Source organism: Eulemur rufifrons, chromosome 7 (genome assembly GCF_041146395.1).
Source record: "Eulemur rufifrons isolate Redbay chromosome 7, OSU_ERuf_1, whole genome shotgun sequence".
Classification (NCBI taxonomy): domain Eukaryota; kingdom Metazoa; phylum Chordata; class Mammalia; order Primates; family Lemuridae; genus Eulemur; species Eulemur rufifrons.
The window spans coordinates 162,111,837-162,128,278 of NC_090989.1; positions in this window are offsets into that span (position 1 = coordinate 162,111,837).

Sequence of the window (16,442 nt, forward strand, 5' to 3'; positions counted from 1 at the left end):
CCTGTTTTGCAGCAACCTCACAGTCCTCAGATCACTGAGGCATGGTGAATTCACCTCCTAGTGGATCTCTGGCACCTGTGCACTTCTCCCCCACCCCAGCCCGGTAGCACCACCACATGGGTGGTACCCACAGTGGCTTGCTCTCCTTCCAGCTGTTCTCCATACACACCCCAGAGGGAGCTTTTAATATGTGGCTCACACCCTGACTCTGCCTGACTCAGAACCTTCAGTGCCTTCCCTGAGCCCTGGGAATCAAACCCACGCAACTTCCCCTGGCCTATAAGGCCTCTGCAATCTGGCCCCTCCCTGCCAGCCTCTCACATTCCGTCTATTTCTTCCTTCCAACGTTCAAGGGCTTGGGACGCCTCAGTGAACACAACAGAGGTCCCTGTCCTTGTGGCACTCACGTTCTCAGTGGGACAGATAGACGAGGATAGGGAGGCAGTAGAGCAGATAATGTGGGAGAAGTTGGATACGAGGGGACAAAGGAAGAGTAGAGGAGGGGAAGGGCGTGGCTCGTGGAAGTGGGGACAATATGTGGTGACAAATAGATCTCACTGAGAAGGTGAGATGTGAGTGCAAATTTTAAGGAAGCAGGGAGTTAGCCGAACAGATGTCATGGGGGAGAGTGTTAGAGCGAAGTCCTGAGGCCGGGGTGAGCCCGGCAGGTTCAGGGAACAGCAGGGAGGCCAGGGTGGCTGGAGAGCGGGGAACGCAGGAGCAGTCAAACGAGGGAAGGTCAGTGAGGAAATGGGGGACAGTTTCCCTTGCACCCCACACTCCACCCACTGAGAACTACTTGGATTCCCTGAAAGCCCCACTTTCTCTCACCTCCCAGCTGTCCTGGGAGCTGTTCCCTTTACCCAGGACACTCCCCAACTCTGCCTGGCTCACTCCTTCTCATCCTTTAGGTCTCGGAGGAAATGCCACTTCCTCAGGGAGGTCCCCCTTGAGCATGTGCTGCCACTGCACCCCCGACTCCCCTATATTAATATTCCCCACCGACTTATGATCCTTTCAGCCCTGTCCCCTCCACCCTATGCTCAGCTGGATGTGGGGATTGGGCCATGTTCGCAGCTGTCTCCCCAGGGCTGGGCTTAGAGTAGATGTCTAATAAAGACTTACTGAAAGAGTGAGTGAATAAGCAAATGAATGAATGCACCCACACGAGGAGCTCTGGGCTGTTTGGTGAAAGTGGGTCATTCCCCAGGGAGTAAGCCACGGCCAGAGCAAGGGAGGCCCCACCCTGCGGCCCAGGGATTATCCAGGGTGGGCAGAAGGGCCCGGGGCCTGGTGCCCTGGTGTTGCCCCTGGGGGCTCCGTTTTGAGTTCTACCACCAAGGAGGGCATAGAAAAGGTAGGAGAGTTGGAGTTTGGCCAAATCTCCTTTGTGTTTGTGTGTGTGTGTGCGTGTTCTAAACAAAAGGATTAAGGGGACAAGTAACCTCATCTGTGGAAGAAAATTCCAGGACATAGAAAAAGGACCTACTCCAGGGAGTTCAAAGGGGATCTGAGCTCTTCTCACATCTCCCCACACAGACCTGAGAAATAGGGCTGTGTCCCAAGGGCATCGTTAAGATTACAAAGACAGGATTTCATAAGGAGCAGCTCCCAGACTTGGAGTTCAAAGAAATGTCCCTTGCAGGCCTGCCAACCCCCTTTGCACGAAAGCCTTGTTGGAAAATAAGGCCAACCTGTGTCCGGTAAAACCTCAGTGACCAGGTGGAGGCCTCCCCCCCCCCCCCCGCCCCCGCAATGATTGTGGTTTGGTGAGCGAGAGACTCCACCTGGGTCTTTGCTGACGTATTACTGATGATGGAGAGTCTTTTCCAAGGACTGCGCTGAGACATACAGCCAACTCTCATTTGTTCACGCTGTTTAGCAACTGGGAGATGCTGGCTTTGTTATAATTTTGGTTAGCAAAAGTTAGCACACACAATTTCTGGAGGAAATACTATTGTATAACGTGCAATATACCCAAATATGGCTGAACACAACTCAATCTTGGCAGAAGCTGAAGATATTTGCATTTCTCCAGTCCTTCCTGTGGCCTCCACTTGCCTCTTTTTTGTGCCCTGATTGCGTCCCCTAGAGGCAATTTCAAAGTGTCAAGGAGACCGTGGACTCAACCCACATCCACCAGAGTCTTCCTTGCACACCAGGCAACTTTCAAGGGACTTGCTTTATTTCTAAACATTTAAAAATTGAGATGTAACACAAAGTACACTAAAGTGTGCAGCTCAGTGGAGTTTTGCATGTGTTCACCCACTTAACCTACTCCCAGAACAAGATAAGAAACATCCTCTGCATCCTAGAAGGTTCACTGTGCCCTTTCCCAGCCAATACCCACCTCTCCCAGGGTGAGGGCCAGTCTGGCCTCCGTCACCATAGATGCGTTTCTCTTGTTCTAGAATGTCGCATAAATGGAATAATGACATTTACTCATTTGGGTCTGGCTTCTCCACCCAGCCACATGTTTGAGATGCATCCGTGTTGTTGCCTGTAGCAGAACTTCACTCCTCTTTATTGCTCGATTAACTATTTCATTTATGGCTGTATCACAGTTTTTTACACATCCTCCTGTGAATGGACACTTGGGTTATTTCCAGTTTTAGGCCATCATGAATAAAGCTGCTTGCATATCCTTTTGTGAGTTTTTGGGTAAACATGAGTGCTTGTATCTGGGGCAGATGCCCAGTAGTAGAATTGCTGGGTCATAAGGTAGGTGAATGTTTGGCTATGGTAGATACTGCCAACAGTGATTTATCAATTTATACATTGTGCTTTTGACACCTTCACAACATAGATTTTTTTGGACACATTGAGGTCACTTCTATGCACAATGCTTTGAATTGGCAGAGAGAAGGGAGATATTGCATCTTACACACAGACAGGCTTGAATTCTGAACTTGGACAAGATGAGAGTAGGACCTTGGGATATTTGTCCTTGAAACCTAGAGTGATGTTTCTGGGTGTCTTTATTTACTGCCCCCCTCCCCCTGCCGCCCACCACCGTTAGACTGTAAAGACCAGGAGAACAGGGACTGTGACTTATTCAGGGAGTGTCTTCAGTGCCTACCACAGTTCTTGGCACGTAAGTGCTTAGTAAACAATAATTAACCTAATAATTGTAGCAAACAGTTATTGAGCACATCCTAGTGCTGGGCACTTTGATAAGACCTTACTGATATGGTCTCCTTTAAGCCTTACAATAGTCCTTTGAGGTCAGGGAAGAGTGAGGTCCCTGTTTTACAGATGGGGGAGGAAGCTGAGGCTTTGGACAGGTTAAGATACACGGCTGGTAGGTGGCAGCTTTGTAAGTAGACTCGAGGCAGTCTGACTCAGGAGGCCTCATGTGTGTGCGTGTGTGTGCATGTGTGCATGTGTGTGTGCGTGTGTGTGTGTGTGCGTGTGTGTGCGTGTGTGTGTGCATGTGTGTGCGTGTGTGTGTGCGCGTGTGTGGGTGCATGTGAGATAGCAAAAGCCTGCACCCCATCTTACAGAAGAGGAAACTGAGGCTCAGAGAAGGCAAGGAACCCTTCACCATGGAGTCAGCTGGGCCAGCCCCCCACCAAGCTAATTCTTAAAGGTTGAATATTTTAAATGCAGAGCCCTGGCTGCTCCCACCTCCATTACCCCCCAGCGAGTCCACAGCCCCTGGATGTCACAAGGCCCAGCCTGAGCCTCTCCCTCAGCACTTCACTCTCACAAAGCCACCCTGTTTTGTGAGGTGACACCTGTCACCTCACTCTCCTGCGTCCCTGGGGATGGAGAGAATCGGACCTGGCAATTCTTTTCTAAAGTGCTGGGCACAGTTTGGAGCAGGCGCCAAACCCTGGGACTCGTTCCTTGCCAGGGGTCCACTTACATCACCCTGGTGTTGAGTTCTCAGCCCAGGTGCAAGAATGAGGGCACTGTCTCCCTGCAGAGGAAGCCTCCACAATTCTGGTCTCCGGGGTCTTCTCACTCCACCATTCATTCAGTCCCTCAGGTCATGGGGGCTCAGAAAACTGCCCTCCTGGAACTCAAGCTGAGGCACTGGGCGAGAGCCACCCGCCCCACCCAGGAGGCACAGGGGCAGACTTCCTCTCCACACCTGGACTGGGTGGGTGGGCTGTTTTAGTTCCCTTAAGAGCTTGCAAAATAGTTCACCCAAGTAGTATTCAAATCCACTGCTGCTTTAAACATTTGGAACAACCTTGTTGCATATAGATTTTTAAAAGTAATATTTCTCCTCACTGTCCCAGCTGTGCCCTAATCTCACCCCCTTCCCAGAGTCATCACTGTTTTTAATGCTGCGTGTGTGTTTTGGTCATTTTTATGCAGCTTGCTTTTTGAACTCTATGTCTTGGAGATATTTCTCTGCCAGTGCATGTATATCTACCTGACTCATCAGTACTGCAGTGTATAAAACAGTGTGATGCCCCGTAGTTTTTATTTTTAAAACCATTCCCCTTTCGTTGGATGTTTAGGTTATTTCCAATTTTTCACGATTGCAAGTAATTCTTCTCCAAACACCCTTGAGCTTGGCTCTCTGCCCACACGTGTGAGCATTTCTCTAGGGCAGACCCTGTGAAGTGGAAATGCTAGACCGAGAAGTGCACGTATTTGAAATTTTAGCACGTGCTGCCAAATTCCTCCAAAATGGCTATACCATTTTCCATACCTTCTGTCGGTGTCTGCGGTTACTGGATTGTCTACACCTCACTGACAGTGGGTGTTATGAATCTAAGTTCGTGTACTGAAAACTAATTTACTGTGTTAGAAGTCAGGATAGTGGTTACCCTTGTGGGGGGGGCATGGTGGATGGGAAGGGGCAGGAGGGGGCTTCTGGGGTGTTGTTGATGTTCTGTTTCTGGATCTGAGTGGTGGTTACATAGGTATTTTTTTTCAGTTTCTCAAAATTTACTAAGTGGTGTACTTATGATAGTGTACTTTTTTATATGTAAGTTATTCTTCAATATAAAGTCCAAACTCCCGACCCTTGCAATCCAATGGGTGGCAAAACAGCATCCCATGATTGTTGGATTTTGAGACTGAGCCTTCTTTTGTTGACATGTTGACCTTTGGGATTCCTTCTTCTGGAATATTTTACTTCTGGGTCTGGCGGAAGTGCTTTGCCTGACAGACGACATCCCCTTTCAGAAAGAGGGAGGGGGCTTGACTGTTCCTGAGCTTCCACTATATGCTCTCTAATCCTCATGACAGCCTTTCAGGGTAGGTACCTCTCACCCCATTTTACAGACAAGGAAGTGAGGGCTCAGAGCAGACCTGCCCAAGGTCAAAAAATTGTCTGACTGCAGAGTCCTACCCTCCTGTAGCAACAGTTGCTCATGTGACACGCTTTGGGCTAACCATGCAACGGGCATGATCTTAAATCACCCCTGCAGCTAGCCCAGTGAGGTAGCTGTATTGTCATCCCATTTTATAGATGAAAACACTGAGACCTGTCTGACAACATAGTAGCCACCAGCCACATGTGTCTTAGTACTTGAAACGTGGCTAGTGCAACTGAGGAACTGAGATTTTAGTCTTATTTAATTTTAATTAATTAACATAGACTGTATTGGATGGTCCAACTCTAAGGAGTCAGGTCAGGAGAAGAAAGGCTGCAGGGCACAGACACAGATGACAGGACAGCCGCATGTGGGAAGCCATCCAGCCCACCACGAGGGACCCACTGAAGGACCCTACAGGTCCTGACAAAGCCTTCGCAGGTCTGGTTTTAGGCACCAGACCATGCCCTGTGGAAAGAGCAAGGTTTTGCAATCAGATGTGGCCTTAAACCTTATAACCTATGACTCAGTTTCCTCATGTACAAAGTAAGTATCAAAATAAGGCTGGTTTTAAGATTAAATGAGAGAATACACAGTGTCTGGTGCACAATTGGTGCTCAATAAGCTATTTAGTAATCACATCATTATTACCACAATTATTATTATTGATCATAGGCTCACTTTTAAACTTTTAAATAAGTTATTTTATTATATGATGGTAAAGCATACTCACAGTAATAATTTAAACAATACAGATGAGTGTAAAGTGTAATCTAAAAATGTCCAAATACTTCAAGCCCACATTCATCTCCCAGATTAAACCAATGCAGGTAGTTTCGTATGCATCTACCCAGGAATTGTCTCTGCTTCTATAAACACTTAGAATGATTCTGAGCTACCCTTTGGAAAAGTGAAAATGGAATCACACTAAATGCACTAGTAGACACACGGGTGGGGAACTTTTTCATGTTGGGAGGCCACATTAATTTAGCTGTAATCAAACAAGGCCGGATTCAAGAAACTTCAATTAGACATACTTAAAAATGTACATTATTTTGTAAAAATCTAACTACTAAGTACCTAATAATTTCAAAAAATGAAAACTATTTGTTAATTTTACAGTTAACTAAGCTTTTAATGACTTTGTTGTGTCTGCTTTTTGTTGGAAAGCATTTGAATATTTGGTTGCAGCACGGACACAGTTTCTACAGTTTCAGTAGATCTTCTAGATGGGTATCAGTCATTTGTGACCTTAAGAACATCTTGATTTGGGTTAGGTAGGAGAATGTAGATTCCCAGCAATAAGTGGTTGAAAAGCAAGAAAGCATTTTTTGGGCATGTTGCTGAAGGCATGGGTATTCTACTGCATTTTTCTGTGTTTCATTGGATCTTTCTTAGCGTCAAACAATGACTTTAAAATATCATCTACTGAGAGCTCAGTCAGTTCCGTCTGTAGTTCTTTAGGTGCCTTGGTGATATCAACTAGGGGAGGCTGAAATGCTAATTTGAGTGTGATTTCATGATTCTCAAAGTCAGTGAACCTTTCATTGTATTTTCCAGTTAATGCGTCTGTAACAGCTGTGTATTCTTCAAATGATTTGCATATACCATCCTGCTCATCAATGACCTTTGCTAACTGGGGAAAATGTTCATCCTAAATTTCCTTTTGAAGAAGAAGTGTTTTAAAAAAAGATAGCTTTTTTTGAAATGCTTGGATTTTTTGCCACATGTCATATACACACTTGGTCTTACCTTGCAAAGAAATATTCAAGTCATTTTGATTTGATATGATATCACATAGAAATGCTACATTGCCACAGAAATCTTTTTTCAATAATTCACGTTGCTCATTCATAAAATTTAACTATCTGTTCTTGCAAAGATAAAATTTTGGCTAACACCTGTCCCTGAGATAGCCAATGCACTTTAGAATGATTCGACAAATTCGTACTGCATACCTTGTCATTCGGCTTTAGCTTACTATGAAACTGGTGATGTTGTGTTGCATTTGCATGGATATAGTTAACAATACTTATAACTTGTAGCAAGTGTCACTTAAAATAGTAGCTTTAGCACAGAGATTATGCTGATGCAAGATACAATGAAAAGAAGTGAGAGCATCTGGATCTGTTAATACTTTTTAAATCTGTGCAATAAACCCTTCATGTTTTCCTGTTATGGAATGTGCACGGTCTGTACATACATTCACTAAATTACCAAATTCAGTCCAACTTCACGACATGTATCTTGAAAGTTATTGAAGATATCTATTCCCCATGTTCTGTTCGCAAGAGTGCCCAAAGCAAATAATTCTTTGTAGCAAAGAAAATCTTCTGTTATAACTCACATGAAGTATAAAACCTGTGCCGAGTCCAGTAGTATCAGTTGATTCATCCGAAGTGGTAGAATAATGCATACTTTCATTTTGAAGTATTACATGAGGTTGTTCTGTTAAGTTGAAGTTTCTTTCATGCTGCTGATCAGTTATGGTTTTCCTTGAGAGAGGCAGTTGTTTGTACTTTGAAATGTTATCAGGGTCTAAACATCCTATAGCTTTGTCAATGCATTCTTTTGCAATTTGTACATCACTGTATGGCTTCCCTTTTTCCAAGGTATATAAGCCACTTACTTTATAAGTTGCTTCAGTGGCACTATGTCCAGGTCTTATTGCTGCTTGAAATAATTGTCTTTGCTTTTGCTTTCCATCTTTTAATTTCTGCAATACAACCTTTTGTGCCTTTCCCCCTAATTCAAAATATTAATATTTTTGGTCCTTATGAGTGTTATAATGCTTATGGGCATTGAATTTCTTTAATGTTGATATCGCAGTATCACAAAGCAAGCAAATTATCTTATCTTTAGCAGAAACGAGATAATATTGCAATTCCCAATCCTCATTAAAAAATCTGTTTTCTTCCTTTAGTGTTCTCTTTGTCTTTGACATGATGGGCTGTTAAGCAGACAGAATTAAAAAATACTGTGGAGCTATGTAACTATTCACAAACTCCACTTCAACCAGAAAAGCAGTGCATCATTGTCAAAAGCTGACAACAGACTGCTGTACTTGATCCCTGTAAACTCTTGCCAACCAGCCTCATGGGGTAGTGGTGCCAGTCAGGCGGCGGATGTTAGGACCAAATCATGAGTGTAGCAGCCTTCAATGTAGCCCTTGTGGCTTGCTAATGTTCTAATTGTGCCGGTCAATCTGGGAGAATTATTTTGTTGAAACTTATTTTATTCTTTGATATTTTAAATATGTTCATTTTAAAAATAAAATAAAAATATAAAATATGAAGAAAAATATATTAATAAAAATAAAAGGATTTGTTCTATAAAATTTGGACTCAGTCAAAAGGTCACACTTGAGGACCTAGAAGGCCACATGTGGCCTTAAGGCCGCAGGTGCTCCACCTGGGTCTACACCTTGCTCCGTCACTTCATGACACGTCAAGGTCACGTTTCCACACTTGCACGTTCAGATTCACCACATTATGTTACTGTTCACTCAATGTTTCACAGTAAAGGTCATTCGTAACTTATTTTGTGGGTCCTTAGTGATGGACATTTAGGTTGTTACCATTTATTTTGCTGTTACAAACAATGTTTCAATGAATACTTCACACACATGGGCAAGTATAGCCACCCAGGGGAAAATTCTTACAGGTGGAATTCCTGGGTCAATCGCTGGGGTATTCTTAACCAGGCCGGATCTTGGTATATGTGCAATCTCATTTCAAACCTCTCAGGAGCTTTAGGCCGTAAAGGAATATTCCGGCAAGTGCTTCTGAAAAGATTCTTCAAGTCATGCTAATAATCTCTCCTGGAATGTATTTTCTGGGTGGGTTTGGAATTTTGGAGAAAACAGATTTTTTTTTTCGTTAAGCAGATCTGGTTTCTGAAGTCTCCATGGTGTAGGGATGGGGATGGGGCCAGGAGAGGGAACTTAGGGAGGGGGCACATGGAGGTCAAGGAACTGGATCCCTACTAATCTCATCTCAGGGTGGCTGGTGGGCAGAGGGTAGAACTCTGCCCTCCTGCAGGAAGCAGAGCCTTGAGAGCTCATGAAGTAGCATGCCAGGGGAGATACTGAGCCTGGGTTCAGGGCAGGGAGCAGGGAGGAGAGGAGACACCCAGGAGCACCTTGCCAGTGACTGGACAAGGGCAGTTCTCAGCAGGTGAAATCCACACAGCCCACAGACGGAAGAAAAGATGTTTGGCCTCCCCAGAAACCAAAGAAAATGCACACTCAAGCCACAATGCAGTATTAGCTTTCCCCTATCAGATTGGCAAAAGTTAAAACATAATGCTACCCAGCGCTGGAGAGGGTGTGGGGAAGTGGCCACTGCGGTGCACTCCTGGAGGGAATGCAGCCATCCTGCAGGAAAGCCCTAAAACTGTGCGTTTGGATATCTGTGCTACTCCATTTCTAGGAATTTGTTTTAAGGAAATAGTTGAATATATACACAAAGACACGTGGTCAAGGATGTGCATTAATCAGCATTGTTCATAATAATAAAAAGGTTGGCAAAAAGATAAAAGTTCAGGGATGGGGGATTGGTTAAATAAACTGTATTATTTCTACAGAATGTAACAGTGGCTAAAATGGATGTTGTAGACCTCTGTTTACTAACACGGAAAATGTCCACTCACTATGTATGAAAATCAAGTGAAGAAAAAAACAGGTTACAGAATTGGTTATATATTTTATTACACATGTAGTGTTACACTATATGTTTAGTGTTACATATCTAGGTATCTATATAAGTATACCTACAATGTTACTGATATCAATTATAGATGCATGTTTTTGTATGTCGATATGTGTATGTGTGCGTGTTTGTGTGTCCATACATATGTATATTATGTGAATTTATGTGGAAAATACTGAGAAAGATATGAATCAAAATGTCCTCAGTGATTATACTCAAGTGATGGGAAATTTTATATTTTCATTCATTTTTGTAGTTCTCTACATTTCTTGAGGTGTTTTTTTTTTTTTTTGCAATGAATGAACTTGTATTACTTTTATAGTCAGAAAAATATTTTGTTAATATTAGTTTAGGAAACAAAGGAAGTTGTTAACTCTGCCTCAACTGTATTAGCCAGTCTAAATGTGATTAATTCCCCACACCAAGACTGTCCCCAGCTCTTGTACACATTAGAAGCTCCCTCTGGTCCCAGGCTGGTCTTTAATTATGATAATGATGAGAAGTAGGATGTTCATTTATTGAACACCTACTATGTGCCAGGCATTGGCTGAGTACTTTATGTGCATTTTTTTGTTGGATCCTCACCATAACCTGAGAGGTAGGTACTATCACGTCTTTGGATTTCCTAGAAGGGACTTTGTGCAGGTGACTTAATGAAGGAGAACACTCAGGGAAAATCTGTAAAGGACTAAGGGAGGGAAGCAGGATGGAGCAGGAGAAGAAGTTAAGCATAGATGTGAGTTTAGCTGCAGTCCAGCCTTAGCTGGATCCCATGGGAAGTCTGGGATATAAACGGTACTATTGCATTGTCCCTCGTCGAGGGAAAAGGACTGGGCTTGTATACGTCTACGTTGCTTGGTCATTGGCTATAGGACAACGGGATAGGGGTAACCCAGGAGACGGGCTGAACCCCCCAGATATCTCTGGGTGAGGTATCTCCCATCAGCCACAGGCAACTGTTCTAGGCAGGGTGCAGCTGTGAGCAATCAGCACCCACAGTAACTGGGGATGGGTGCGCTGGACCAGTAAGAGGGACCTGAGTAAAGCACCAACCTCCTACAAATTATATTAGCGTGCCCATTTTAAAGATGGAGGAACTATGGCTCAGGAAGGTTAAGTGACCCGCCGAAGGTTATCCAACTAGTAAACACTGGATTTTGAGCTTGTGTCTGAAGCCCATGCTCGAAGCCCTGAAGCTGGACTGCTTGCAATTTCACAGAAAGGAAGGAGGTTGAGGCTGTAGGTGGAGACCCTCTTGATATCCCCTGCCCCACCAAGTGCCCCTCAAACTGCTCTCTTGTGTCACATTAGTATCTCACCTGATAAGCAGCTTTGACCTGGGCTTTTGAAGAAGAGAATGACAAAGAGCCTTTGTGTTTCTGCAAAGGTCCCCGAAGATTGTACTGTTGGTGGAGCTGGTTGCTAGGAGACATTTCTCAAGAAATGTTCCTCTGGAAAATGAGCTCAGGCTCTTCCCACAGCTCAACTTTATTATACCTGGAAGAGTGACATCCCAACATGTGTTCCCTCCAAGGTATTTATGGTAGATCCAGTTCCTTCTCCAACCGGTTCTTCCAGGCCTCAGCTCAGAGTGTATTTGGGGCTGATAACAGTTTCTGTGCCAGACAGACTCAGCATCCTGGAGAGAAAGGGCCTTTTGAGGTGATCTGCATGCCCTCCTCATTATATACATGGGAGGCTGAGGGACAGAGCACGGAGGCAGTCATATAGTGAGTTAGTGACAAGGTCATGATTTGTCTCTGTCCTTACTGCGCATGATCACTCACACCCTTGCTCTCTGGATCAGTCAGTCAGAAGGAGCTCAGTATGCGAGGACCGGTGGCATTTTCCTTTATTAATCTTTGTGTTTCAAAGCTTTTAGGCACAAATTATTACTTTGCTCAAATGGAGATGAGCATCTGGCATTTGTTGGGTATCTACTATGTGCCTTACACTGGGCTAGGTGGTTTGGGGTTTTCTGCTAACTCTGACCTTGGGACCATCATGGAATCAGTTTCTACTTGCTGTTTTTTCTTTTTCTTTTTTTTTTCTTAACTAAGGGTAATGTTTTCCTGTTTCTTCACATGTCTTGAAAATTTTGATTTTATACTGGAGCGTGTGTGTGAGAGAGAGAGTGAGAGAGATGTTGTAGAGACTCTGGATTCTGTTATTTTCTTCTGAAGAGGATTAAATTTTGTTTTAGCAGGCAGTACAATTACTAGGTGAACCCTTAGAAGTTTCATGTGTTTGGTTTTGTACTTTTTAGGGAGGATTTGTGCAAAGCCCAAGCTATTTCCCAAGCCCTTCTAACTTTGCAGGACTCACCTCCAAACTTTCTCCTCTGAGGATCTTAAAGAATTTGGTTTTGTTAGGGCATGTCTGGAGTATCCCTTACACAAGAGCATGGTATTCGCTTCTAAGGCACACCCTTTCTGGAGTTTCAGCTTGATGTCTGGAATGAAGGTTTCTCCGATGTTTCCCCACACTCTTTGACCTGTACTATTTCATTTCACTCTCAGCCCCATAATGGCTGTTCTCTGGTAAGTCTCAGATAGTCTCACTCTGTGCATGCACACCCAGCTCTTGGGCAAGGACTTGTGGGTCATAGGGGACCCACACGCAGAATTTTGGTGCCCCTATCTATGCAGGTCTCTCCTCTCCAGTGCCCTGTCTTACAGTTGCCTTCTGCTTTAGTTGCCTCAAACTCTGATCTCTGTCTCCCAAGCTCAGAGGGACTGTCATGCTCTATTTGGGCTCTGTTATCCCATGCCATGCTTTTCCCAGGATGAGAGTCTGGGTGATGAGGGCTCACCTTGTGAGTTTTCCTTCCCTCAGAGATCACAGTGCCTTTGTCCACTGCCTGAGAACAGTTGTCTTTTGTTTTGTCAAGTGTCATGTTGCTTTGATTGTAGGGCTAGTTTGGTATCAGATCCTCCATCATGGCTGGAAGTGGAAATGCCCAGCTTGTAGCTAGGCGTGTGCTCTCACTCGCGCGCTCTCTCTCTCTCTCTCTCTCTCCATATATATATATATATATATATATATAATCTTGGAATGCCCACAAGAACCCTGAGAAAGGGCTTAATGTCCTCATTTAACTAGGAAACCAAGGTTCATGGGGTGCAGTGACGTGCCCAAAGGGCATAGTGGTGGAGCCAGAAACCAGGTTTGCTGGAGTTCACAGCACACGCTTGGTCTTTGTGCTGCTCCTCCTGTCAATAGAAAAGCTAAAATCAAAACTAAATTTCACCATCACCATCACCAAGAGGCAGCATTTTCTGAGCCAATTAATGTCTTTTTCTGTATTCCATCTCCACTGTATACCTTTATTCCTGTTTCTGCCACTGACCCTGTGGTCTGGGCTGTCGGCACTCTACCTGCACGATTACACGGTCACTCCCAGAACAGTCCATTGTATTCTTCCCAGAACAGCTTCACTGTCTTGCCTGACTGCTTTTAGTGGCTCCTTCTGACCCAGAGTGGCACTTCCCAAGGTCTAGAATTGAGAGCTGCTCCTTCAGGGATGCTGTGGTCTCTATCTCCCTGCTTGGAGAGTCACAGCTGGAAATGTGAGCGCACAGAGGCTCTGCAGGGAAAAACCTGTTTAACTGGGATTCACCCAGTCTGTTGGACCTGAAACTCTTGGCTCATCCAGCACCTATTAAAGTCTTGTGGAACACACTGGAAAATGTCAGACCATAGAGTAAAGGCTTTTTCTGTCTGCATTCCAGCCCTTCTACATCTCAGTCTACTCTCAATTTCATTTCCTTGACTTCTTGTCAACAAGTGACCCCCATACCTATTTCTCCCTCCAGCCTTCACACTCTTCTAGCCGTGAGAATGATACAATCTCACCACTGCTTGGAGGTTCTATGAGGGGGGATGGGCCCAGGAATAGGGTGAACCAGGGGAAAACGGAGCCATAAGGAAGAAACAGACTATGTCCTGAAGACTTCATTTCAGACCCTGGACCCAGCCTTGCCTGAAGCCTTGACTCCTAGACTTTCAGCTACAAGAGCAAATACACTGTCTTTTTCCCCCGCCTTAACCCAGGGCTCCTACAACCAAAAAAACACATGATGTGTGCATTTTTCCAACCTTCTGGTAAGTTTTATGAGATTGAGCACCATTTCTGTTCCCCTTCTGGATTTTGCAAAGCATGGTCCCAAAGCTTGGGGTTCAAATGTCTCTTAAATGTCATGAGCCATGAGGTCCACTTTCCTCGGTCCAGGATACGACAGGATATAACACGGAGCTAACTTTGCAGGTGCCGGCCTAAAAATGAGTTTTCTCCCGGAGGGTGGGGGTGCAGGTATCGGTGGGGGAAGGGGGGCTGGCCATGGTGGGAAGAGCCTGGGTGTGGGAGACTGACCCTGAGACAGCCTCCAGGACCCCCATCTCCTGTTGTTAGCACTTGCTGGGGCCCCCTCTGAGTGTGGGTCGGAGCTATTCTAACAATAGCATATGGCAAAAATAATGGTGCTCTCTTATGATCATGCTGGTATATATTTTTATATGTGTGTGTGTGTGTTTGCATGCGTGTGCGACTGTCCTGCCAGCGTGTACTAGCAAGAGATTCTCCTTGCTGGCTCAGTGAAATCAGCAGCTGGGTACGGGAGCCTCCGTGGCAAGGAACTGTGGCAGCCTGGAGAAACGCAGGTGGCCTCTAGGACCTGAGGGCAGCCTCCAGCGAACAACCGGCAAACCTCCGGGGCCTTCTGTCTTACAGCTGCAAGGGAATAATTCTGCCAACAGCCCGCGAAAGCTCGGAAGTGCATTCTTCCTTGATGGAGCTTCCCGAGGACAATGAAGTCTGACTCGTGCCTTGACTGTGGCCTTATGAGACTCTGAGAAGAGGACCCAGCTGAGTCCTGCCTGGACTTCTGTGCACAGAAACTGTGACAGTGTGTGTTGTTTTAAACCACTGATGTTGTGTCATTTGTTACGCAGCAATAGAAAACCCAAATAATGGGCTTCAGAGAGTGAAAGACTGTGGTTTGGTTTCTGCCCCACTTACCAGCTGTGTGACATTACGTGGGTCACATCACCTCTCTGAGCCCCGGTTTTCTCATCTATAAATGGGTGTGGACTTGGGGGGATTACAGATAATGAGTGTGAAGTACCTAGCATGGGGCCTGCCACAGAGTAGGTGCTCACTAACTTGTAGCAGCTAAGAGCTAGGATTTTTCATTTTCCTAAATTTTCAATAATTATCATGGATATCTTTCACAAACAGAAAAACTAATTTTGCTTAAGATAACTGAGCAGCAAATTGACTTGTGTCACACAGCCACAGTGGTAGGTCAGATGAAAGAACCTAAGCCTCCAAGGCCAGGACTCTTTCTAGAACAGCTCCTTCCTCATACTTGGAATAACAGCAGTAGCAGCAACAGCAACAATTACGCCAAGAGCCAGGCATTCCCCTGTACCAAACCTGCAAGGCAGTGTCATTCTCTCCATTTTACAGTTGAAGAAACCGGGGCTCAGAGAGGTTGAGTCACTTGCCCAAAGTCCCTCAGCTGCAAGTGGCAGAGCTGGGATTTGCCTTTTGCACCTGAGAGGAACCACTAGTCCACAACATCCAAACCTGGCCTGGATTCTCCCTCCCTGGACCCCCTTGGAGGTGGCATGGGGGATCCCTGGGCCTTCTGGAATGAGGCAAAGGCAAGGAAATCAGCAGTGAGACCTGGCCGAGATCCCATTACGCCAGGCGAGATCGCATTTCCCCGCTTCTGGCGCCGTGAGCAGGGCAGAGGAGCGGGCAGGCAGCCACTTCCCTGGTTATTCAAGTAGAAAATTACAGGTGCCCGAAATAGCCTGGGCATTCTTTTATTAATGAATAAGTAGCGAGCCGGTGGAGCTGGAATGGGGGTTTATAAGCATCTCTTTCCACTGGCCACGTTCCCGAGATCTGCAGGCGTCCCTGGCTCTCAGAGGGGACTCTCTCATGAGTTGGGGGACCTGGCAGGGTTGGGTGGGGGGTTTTCAGGGCCTGGTCATGGGAAAAAAATGAGGCCCCATCATGCAGTGGCTGGAAATGGGCCTGGTCCTGAGGTCTGGTTTCCAGCGGGTGCAGGTGAGGGGACGGCAGACATAGGTCCTTCCCAGCCACCCTCTTCTAGCCATGTGACCCGGGGCAAGGGACATAAGCCCTCTGGGACGTTTCTTCTACAAAATGAGGTGAGTCCTAAACTCACAGAAAAGTTTGTTTTCTCCTGACCATAAAATTAATATTTGCTCATCGTAGACAGTGTAAAAAGTGGAGGGGAAAAGAACATGAAAATGGCCATTCTATCTCCCTCGACCCAATTGCCCCTTTCCCAGGGAAGAGAATCAAGATTAGTGTTTGGTGTGTACTTCCCTAGTCTTTTTCCTACGTGTATGTGAAGAAATGGCTGGTACAGCCCAATCCCTGAGCTGCTGTGCTCTAAAAATGGAACCATCACTTACAAGGAAC